The sequence below is a fragment of the Triticum aestivum genome, chromosome 3B (genome assembly GCF_018294505.1).
Source record: "Triticum aestivum cultivar Chinese Spring chromosome 3B, IWGSC CS RefSeq v2.1, whole genome shotgun sequence".
NCBI lineage: Eukaryota > Viridiplantae > Streptophyta > Magnoliopsida > Poales > Poaceae > Triticum > Triticum aestivum.
Window position 1 is genome coordinate 241,571,962 of NC_057801.1, and position 8,511 is coordinate 241,580,472.

The window sequence follows — 8,511 nt, forward strand, 5'->3', positions numbered from 1 at the left end:
CGAAGTCTCCGCTGCAAAAACATAAATAAAGCAACATGATTACAAAGGTACTCAGCAAGACTTACATCAGATCCTATCATACATGCATTTGTATCAAGAAGGTAATGTGGGGTTTAGTTGCAGCAAGCCAGCTTTAACTTAGTGGCTATCCTGTTCTACGACTACGAGAACTTCTTTGAGGTGATATCACTACTAGGGAAAAGGCTAGCAGCAGCGCGGGTGTCGGTGTACTAAAGTAGGGGTAACTTAGCACCCCGAACTTGTGCACGGGCAGTCGCAGCGCCCCGCGGCAAGGCTTGCCGGGCGTCCGCCAAGACCCTCCGCCATTCATATTACTGCCATTCAAGAACAAAGTGTTAACTAAGAAGGACAAGACCCCGGCAAGAGGAGCTTGCCGGGAAGGGCAAGACCCCGACAAGAGGAGCTTGTCGGGAAGGACAAAGACCCCGGCAAGAGGAGCTTGCCGGGAAGGACAACCAAGGCACTTCAGAAAACTTGCCGCGACGCCCCGCGCGTCCCGGCAAGGCACGGCGAGCGGCAAGCTTGCTGGTACGACAAGATAACGGCCGTGGCAAGGTGCTTGCTGCGACAAGGCTGCCACTCTGCACCCGAGCTCCAGCGCATCCAACGACGTGTCACCCCAGGACTATCCCAGGAGCACGTGGCGAGGCGCTGTGCAGCCATGCGGTGCGAGGTGGCAAGCGAAGCTGACAAGGAGGCCATCGTGGCGATCGGTGGCGCCCCTAACGGTCGCTTCCTTGCACTGTTGGGGCGACCGGACGGGCATTAAATGCCCTTGTCCCCTGCCGTCAGAGTTAGGTAGGGGGCACTGTTGGTAGTAGTTGTACCAACCTGCGTTTTTACTCTTTTACCCCCTTTTTTACGCTGCCACCTGTCGGTGACCCCCTTTGACCTATAAAAGGAGGCCCATGCGCACGTAGAAAGGGTTCCGGGGTTTGGCTCATTCGACACATTCGACACCACAGCGTGCTCACGCTCCTGAGCAAGAACATAATACCACCACAAAGCAGCAGTAGGAGTTTTATCTCTCCGGAGAGCTCCGAAGCTGGGTAAAATCCCCCGCGTGCTCTCGCCTCGATCTGCTCTGCGTGCGCCCTCCGCTCCCTTGCCGGACCAGAAGGGGCCCTCCTGCCCCATAGGTGCTCGTGCTCCCATTCCCCACGACAGCGGGTTTTAGATGTATCAGTAGCGCGGGGACATGCGCTACTAATAAGGCGCTATAGCTAACGCATAGCAGTAGCGCGTGCTCACCGGCGCTACTACTACACAAGTGTAGCAGCAGTGCGGTTAGAGGAAGCTCGCTACTGCTAGTAGCGCTAGCGTGCTTTGCCTGGACGTGCTACTGCTATTGAGGCGCTGCTTCTAAGTTTTATACACTCGCTACTGCTAATTTAAGTAGTTTTTTTGGCATATTTGTTTTGTATTTGAACGGGCTTTGTAGAAGAATCTTTAGCACATAGAAATGTCATCATGATACACATACAATGCCTGCGAGACCACAAATTTAATCATAGCATGTACATACAAATAGTCTCATCATAATCATCATCCAACACAAAGTGATATCTTGTCATCATCTCGAAAAAAGCAATACATGCAAGTCTCGAATACTTGCAACTACAACAACGTCATCCATCTAAACAAAGGTATATGCAAGAAGTGCTATCACTATGAGTGAAAGCGGAACTATGCAGTACATGAGGTGGCGGTTAGGAGTCCTCTCTCGTGCTAGTGTGAACCTCAAGTAACTAGCTTCTCCTTCTTGTCTGCTTTTGAAGCCTTTATGGCTGGCGCCCGTGAACCCATTCACTTGCGCCTGACACTCACGCCACATGTTGTACACCCCTGGAACCTTCCCTTTGTACACGACATAGCATTTCCATCTCGCCATCAAGAAACTAGGTACCTGTTAGAGATGCATGTTCATGAAGAGGATGTACAATCATATATATGCAACAAAATATACTAGAGCAACACCGAAAAAGAAAGGGTTAGCAACTAGATGCAACATATACAGTACGCAAATTAATTAACTAGAGGTACGCAGGTCATCGTACGCAAACTAACAAAGTAGCGTTACGCAAGTTCGGCAGGGACCGTGAACATCACAAAGTTTCATCGCTACAAAAAGTATACAAGTTCAACCGACACATATCATCATCATCGGCATCATAAATCACTAGAAGTTCCATCCTTCCATATCATCGAGGACGAACCCTAGCTTCTTGAACGGCGTGAGGTCTAGACGTTGCATGCCTATGCGAGTTCGGACGTCAGCTCGCGATATAGGGCCGTGGTGGAACATCCCCTTCTCATCGACGACTTCTTTCATGATGATCGTCGCAATGTCGCTTTGGATGCGAAAGAAGTCATCTCTAAGTTTATAATTCGCTTCTCCATGAGATTCTAGCCACTTGTGGATATGATCATCATTTCTGCTGTTAATGCGAAGCTTTTGGTGATCCGTGTTGAACTGAATCATGAGATGGACGATGTAGAATCCATCCTTCTTGCTTGGTTTTGGGACATGGATGCAGGAGAAGTTAGTTTTATGCGCGAAACCCATCTTCTTGTTCCTTTGTTTCCTGATCTGCACGTGGCCACCTCTAAAGCTGAAGCCTTGGAGAGCATCATCTAGAATATTCATTATGTGGGTGTAGTCCTTTTTCTCGTAGTCTCTGGAAGGGTCAAAATACACGGCGTGGGAGACTTGCGGGTAAAGAACGATAAGGACGGCGCGCCCGTTGCTGCGGGGAAAAGACACCTCAAATTATTCCCCATATGAGAGAGAAGGAATGATTGAAATGTACGAAAGGGTTGTCCGGAACTGACTTACTTTGGATGATAAGGCACGAGGACAATTTCCCGGTCCTTATTCTGTACCATGAAGTTTTGGAGGTACTCCCTAGCAGTTTCACGCTCAAAGTCGCCGAGACTCAAGAAAGACTCGTGCATGTAGTACGGATCCGCCACACAGATTTGCGAGACTTCTTCACTCTTCATGACGGAGCTCATATGTAGCGCAAAAAGGCGGACGATAGTAAAATCAAGCCGCCTTGTTAGAAACATCTCAAAGATATGGTCAAACCGCAGGAAGAACACCTCCGCGGGCCGTGTGTCGACGTAGCACTTCCCCTCAGGCACACGAGCCGCGTATGTCGGATATCCTGGATCCTTTGAGGCTAGTAGGCTTTTCTCAGTCGACAGCACATGGTCGTGCAGTCTCCTGAGATCCCCTGATAGTGCCTCCAGCGGTTTCGGCGGTAGCATCGGCTCGCCCGTGAGATGGAACATGACCGCACCTTTCACGGGTACACGCTCTTCAGAATGCATCGTCTGGCTGCTATGTGCTCTGGCTTGTTTGGAGGCAGTTACCTTCCCCGATCTCTTCCTCTCCTTTTTCTTGGGCACACCTTCCAGACCCTTCCTTAACCCCTGCCCCAGTGTTCCCGGGCTAAGTACTGTACGACCCTCGCGCCCGGCTAGTTGAGCCTGTGTTGAGGCGGCATCTTCAGGCGTGTCCTGTGAGGATTTCATGAAGAGAGACTTTTTGCAATCCATGGTACGACCCTGCCCGGGCATATCATCCATATCCTCATTAGCAAGCTGATAGCCCGATTCGTCATATGGTTGACTCATCATATCTATGTCACAGTCATACGCGTTTGTATTGAGGTAATCCATAGGGTCGACCTCCGTCTCATCATCCATTCTCTGTTCTACAGGAGAAATTACATCAGCCAGTACTATTGCACCCCCTTCATCATGTCGTCCGCCGCTCTCACCCGGCACTACAGGAGCTGGTAATTGCGTAGGCGGGGTGGTGGTCTCCGCACATGCTTGTTGATGTGTGGTAGTTATTGGTGTGCTCTCGGCCGGCTCCAGACGAATAAGATTCTTCGGCCATAGCAGCACCCAATTCTTGCAGCTTCCAATCCGCGGCGGGGTCTCGTCGTCCGCTCCCACATGCTGTACTGGAGGAGGCAAATCCTCGTGCCCCGATTTCACACTGGTCAAGCTAACCCTGAAGTGCCCAGCGGGGATCGGCTGGTTGTGGAACGTGCGTTGAGAGGGGTCCATTATCATCCCCTTTCCCACATCCACCTTCTGGCCTTTGATCAAGTAGAGTATGGTGCACGGGGTTTCTTTCGCCTGCAAACACATATGTCTGTGGCGTAAAACAACCGAAAGGCAACAAAAATGGAATATTATCTATATATATATATATGTTGGTGCGACATGTAATTACCGTGACGGCGTCGAGCTCAGCCAAAGACGAAGGCCCACCTAGCGCGCCTGAGACTGAGGACGGGCTGCTATGAGCGGGAGCGGCTGCGAGAGGAGGCCCGGTTGCTTGAGCAAGTGATGGTGCGATGGTGTTGTTGTTCATGGAGTTGCTCCCGACGAAACTGGGCATCGGGAAATCATGTACCGTCTTGTCTGGATTTTCCTTCGCCCAGTTGATGATAACTGGAACCAAGTTAGTAGCAAAATCATTTCTGCAGGCAGTTACAGCTGCATTGACTGCCTGCTGTAGCAACTCATATTTGTCCTCGGCTGCTTTTTTCGCGTCCTCAGCTGCTTTTTTCTCGACCGCAAGCTTCACCTTCGCGTCGATGTCCGCCTGACTAAACTTCTTTTTCTGCTTCTTGGCCTCCGGGCCCTCGTTGTAAAACACCTTCCACGTGGCGCCGTCTCCAGCGCCGTGCACACGACCATATTGCGGCCGCTGGTCCAAAGGGAGTCCCTTAAGTTCGTTCAAGGCCCGGTTGAGAGGGGTGTCCCACTTGGGCCTCATCGGAGAAGTAGGGCTTTCGGCTGCAAGCCGGTGTTGCTTCTCCAGTAGTCTAATCAATTTCCTCGTGATCTTGTCCGTGTAAAAAACCTTTTTCTCCTTGTCCCACTTGTAGCGGGCCCTGATGAAGTCATGCTCCAAGGGGTTGGTGAACTTCGCGAAGGGGTCTGGGAGACCCGCGGCTTCACGTTCCGCGTCCTCCTTATCCCATATGGGCCTTTTACCGAGGTAGCCACGGCTTCCGAGGCGATGCTTCCCCGTGTTCCTTTGCTGAAGGCTTTTGAATTTCGCAGCCTTAGCCTTGGCTGCCTCGGTAGCGCAAGTGTCCTTGAACTTTTCGAACTCCTCTTCCGTAAGTGTCGGATTTTCCTCCAGAATCTTGGACAGGGGTTCATCAGCCTCAATAGCTCGTTTCACCCTCCCTTTCCAGGAGGCCAAATCATTGCTGAACATGCCCATGGCGTGATTGTTAATCTTTTTCATCTTCGGATCATCCCACGGTTGTTCTATGTTATCATCCCGGTCGGGGAACTTGAATCTCTTGTGCAACTTCGTTAGGAGCAACTGCGTCAAATGTTCTTTACTCCTTAAGTCATCGTCGTTGATGCTCGCGCATTCCCGTAGGATGCATCCTACTTGGTTCCCATAGCACTTGCGAGGTTCTTCCGGCTCTAACGGCTCAAACTTGCCAGGTGCCATCTTTGTGATCACAAGTCGTCCAATCCCTAGTTTGTTAGGTTTTCGTATCCTCTGCTTCTTATGCTTCCTCTTTTCGGTAGCGGCATCGGGGCCGGTACCTTCCCGCCGTACTTCCCGCCGGTACCTTCCCCACCGGTCTCGGTGCCGCCATCGGTGCCGGCGCCGTCGGTGTCGATGTCGGCGTCAGTACCATCATCGAGGCCGACCTGCAAACCTTGCTTAGCAGTCAAATAGTCGAGGTACTCTTGTTCACCCTCATAATCCATCTCGTCTGCATCTTGGTCAGAAGGCCCAGTTTCTTCGTTGTTCGACATGTTTCCTATGATTAAGTGTCCTCATTTATTTCTAAAAGTATGAATAAATGAGAAATGACATAAAAAGAAATCTATGTGCCAGCACTCGATATGCCAACTATGTAGCACAAATCATGCCTTTATTCACGGGAAATTTCGGCATGACCTTTGCTAAAAAATGGACATATCGAGCGCCTGAAATTCACCGGGACGGAAATGAGTCAACATTCCGGCGTAACATAAGCCACTCAGATCATTTTCCAAACATGACATGTCCAAAACATGACATATGCACATATCACATGTCCAGTTCAAATTTGCATATAATTCAGCTAATTTTGAAACCTAGCTAAATTCATAACTAAATAGATAACCTAATTAACATAACCGAAGAACCCTAGCAGAGAGAGAGGGGGGTTACAGAGGGTGCAGGGGCGAGGAGGCAGGCCGACGACGGCCGGCAGGGGAGAGGAGGGAGGGGAGGGCCGATGGGTCGGGGGCGAGCGCGCTGGGGTCGGGGGCGAAGCGCCGGCGCCGGAGTCCGGGGGCGAGGGCCGGCCGGGTCGGGGGCGAGCGCCGGGGTCGGGGGCTAGCGTCGGCGCCGGCGGAGTCGGGGGCGAGCGCCGGGGCCGGGTCGGGCACGGCGGTGCGACGGGGGAGAGAGAGTGGGGATTTGGGGGGAAAGGCGGGATGAAGCAGGGCGAGTGAGAATTTTGGGTTAAGTGGACGTAGCAGTAGCGCATTATGTCAAAACGCGCTGCTACTAACATTCAGTAGCTGTAGCGGTTTAGGCAAAATCGCTACTACTAATTCAGTAGCTGCAGCGGTTTATGCAAAACGCGCTGCTACTACCGTCGCTACTGCCAGTTTTCCTTTTTCTTTTCCTTTATTTTATCCCACTTTTATTTCCCGAGGGCAGTGAACGAAGGGAGGGCGATATATATTGCATCATTTGACGGTTAAATATGTATGCAAAATAGGAACATATATATTACACATCATTGGACCCATGCATAATAATGGCTAAGTGTGTATACAAAATAGGAACATATATATATATATATATTACACATCATTGGACCGATAACATACGTTTCCTCAGTGCTGACGTTTTCGTTTTTGAGTCAGCTTCTTTCCCTTCTTGTTCGTCGAAGAATAATTGAGCCCCTCATTGTGACTTTGCCTTTTCCATGGAGTACGATTTTTCTTAGGTAATGTAGTATTGATTCTTCTTTTGACGTATACTTCATCATCATCGTCATCTTCCCTCATTGGGTTGCCGTACTGATCATAGTCTTCCTCGTTGGCGACTCCATCCATTCCAATGATGTTCCTTTTGCCTCTCCTCACGACAACACGGCTGGGATTGCGCGGGTCAGTTATGAAGAAGCATTGTGTCACGTGCTTAGCGTGTACCCATGGCTCGTTTTTTGCGATAGCGTTCACGGTAGCGCTCTTGGCGTCGGGTATAGTCATGGTAGTGAAAATCCGGCTTTCTCTTTCGACATTCTTAGCCCATCTGACACGGAACATCGTCGTGTTGTGCAGTCCAGAGTAGTCAAGCTCCCAGATCTCCTCGACCCTTCCATAAAATCGTTCAGTTGCGCCGTTGTCGCTGCCGGTCATGCATTCCATCGTCACCCCTGAGTTCTGATCATCACTGTCCATATCTTTGGCCTCCGTGTAGAACGTGTATCCGTTGATATCATATGCCTGATAGGTTACGAGGTTGGGCGAGGGGCCATGTGCTAAGGCGTATATGAGCAATCCGTCCTTAGAGCCCTCCTCCGGGGGATTAGCAATAATATGCTCTTTGAACCAATGCAGGAAAGTGGAGTTGTGCTCTCTAGTAACTTCGGCGTCCGTCCTGCATACCCCCCGGTCACGATACTTCTTTGCGATAATTTCTTTGTGCAGTGCCACGAAAGGATCTACCTCGTCTAGGTGTTGTAGCACTACCAAGTTTGCTCTGTCAAAGTCGCTGCATCGATCTGAGTATGCCACGTGCAGTTCCCTGCGACCGTTGCAGTGACCATCTCCTTCGAGCCTCCCATCGTGCTTGTTAACGGGCAAACCAACACTAACACCAGGCGGCTGGTCTGCGCCATATAGAAAATTCTCACAGAAAGAGATGCACTCTTGTGCCAAATAGCCCTGGACGATGCTTCCATCCGGACGGGACATGTTACGAACGAATCCTTTGATGATCCCATTCATCCTCTCAAACGGCATCATGTTGTGCAGGAATGACGGCCCCAGGTCTATTATGTCATCCACAATATGGACACACAGATGCACCATCACGTCGAAGAACGCGGGCGGGAAGTACATCTCAAGCTCATTCAGTATCACAACGATCTCTTCCTGTAGCCTTTGGAGCTGCTTCACACTGATCGACTTTCGAGAGATGACGTCGAAAAAGTTGCAGAGACCAATAAGCGTGTCACGGACGTGCTTGTCCATTATCCCTCTAAGGGCAACAGGTAGTATCTGCGTCATCATCACATGACAGTCATGAGACTTCATCCCGCTGAACCTTTTCTTGTCCGTGTCTAGATATCTGCTTATCTTGCCACAGTAACCGGAACTAACTTTGACTCCGGTAAGGCACTTAAAGAATTGATTGATCTCAGCCTGACTTAAGGTGAAGCAAGAAGGGGGGCAATAATCCTCTTTCTTTATTTTCTTGCCCTTCTTCTCCCG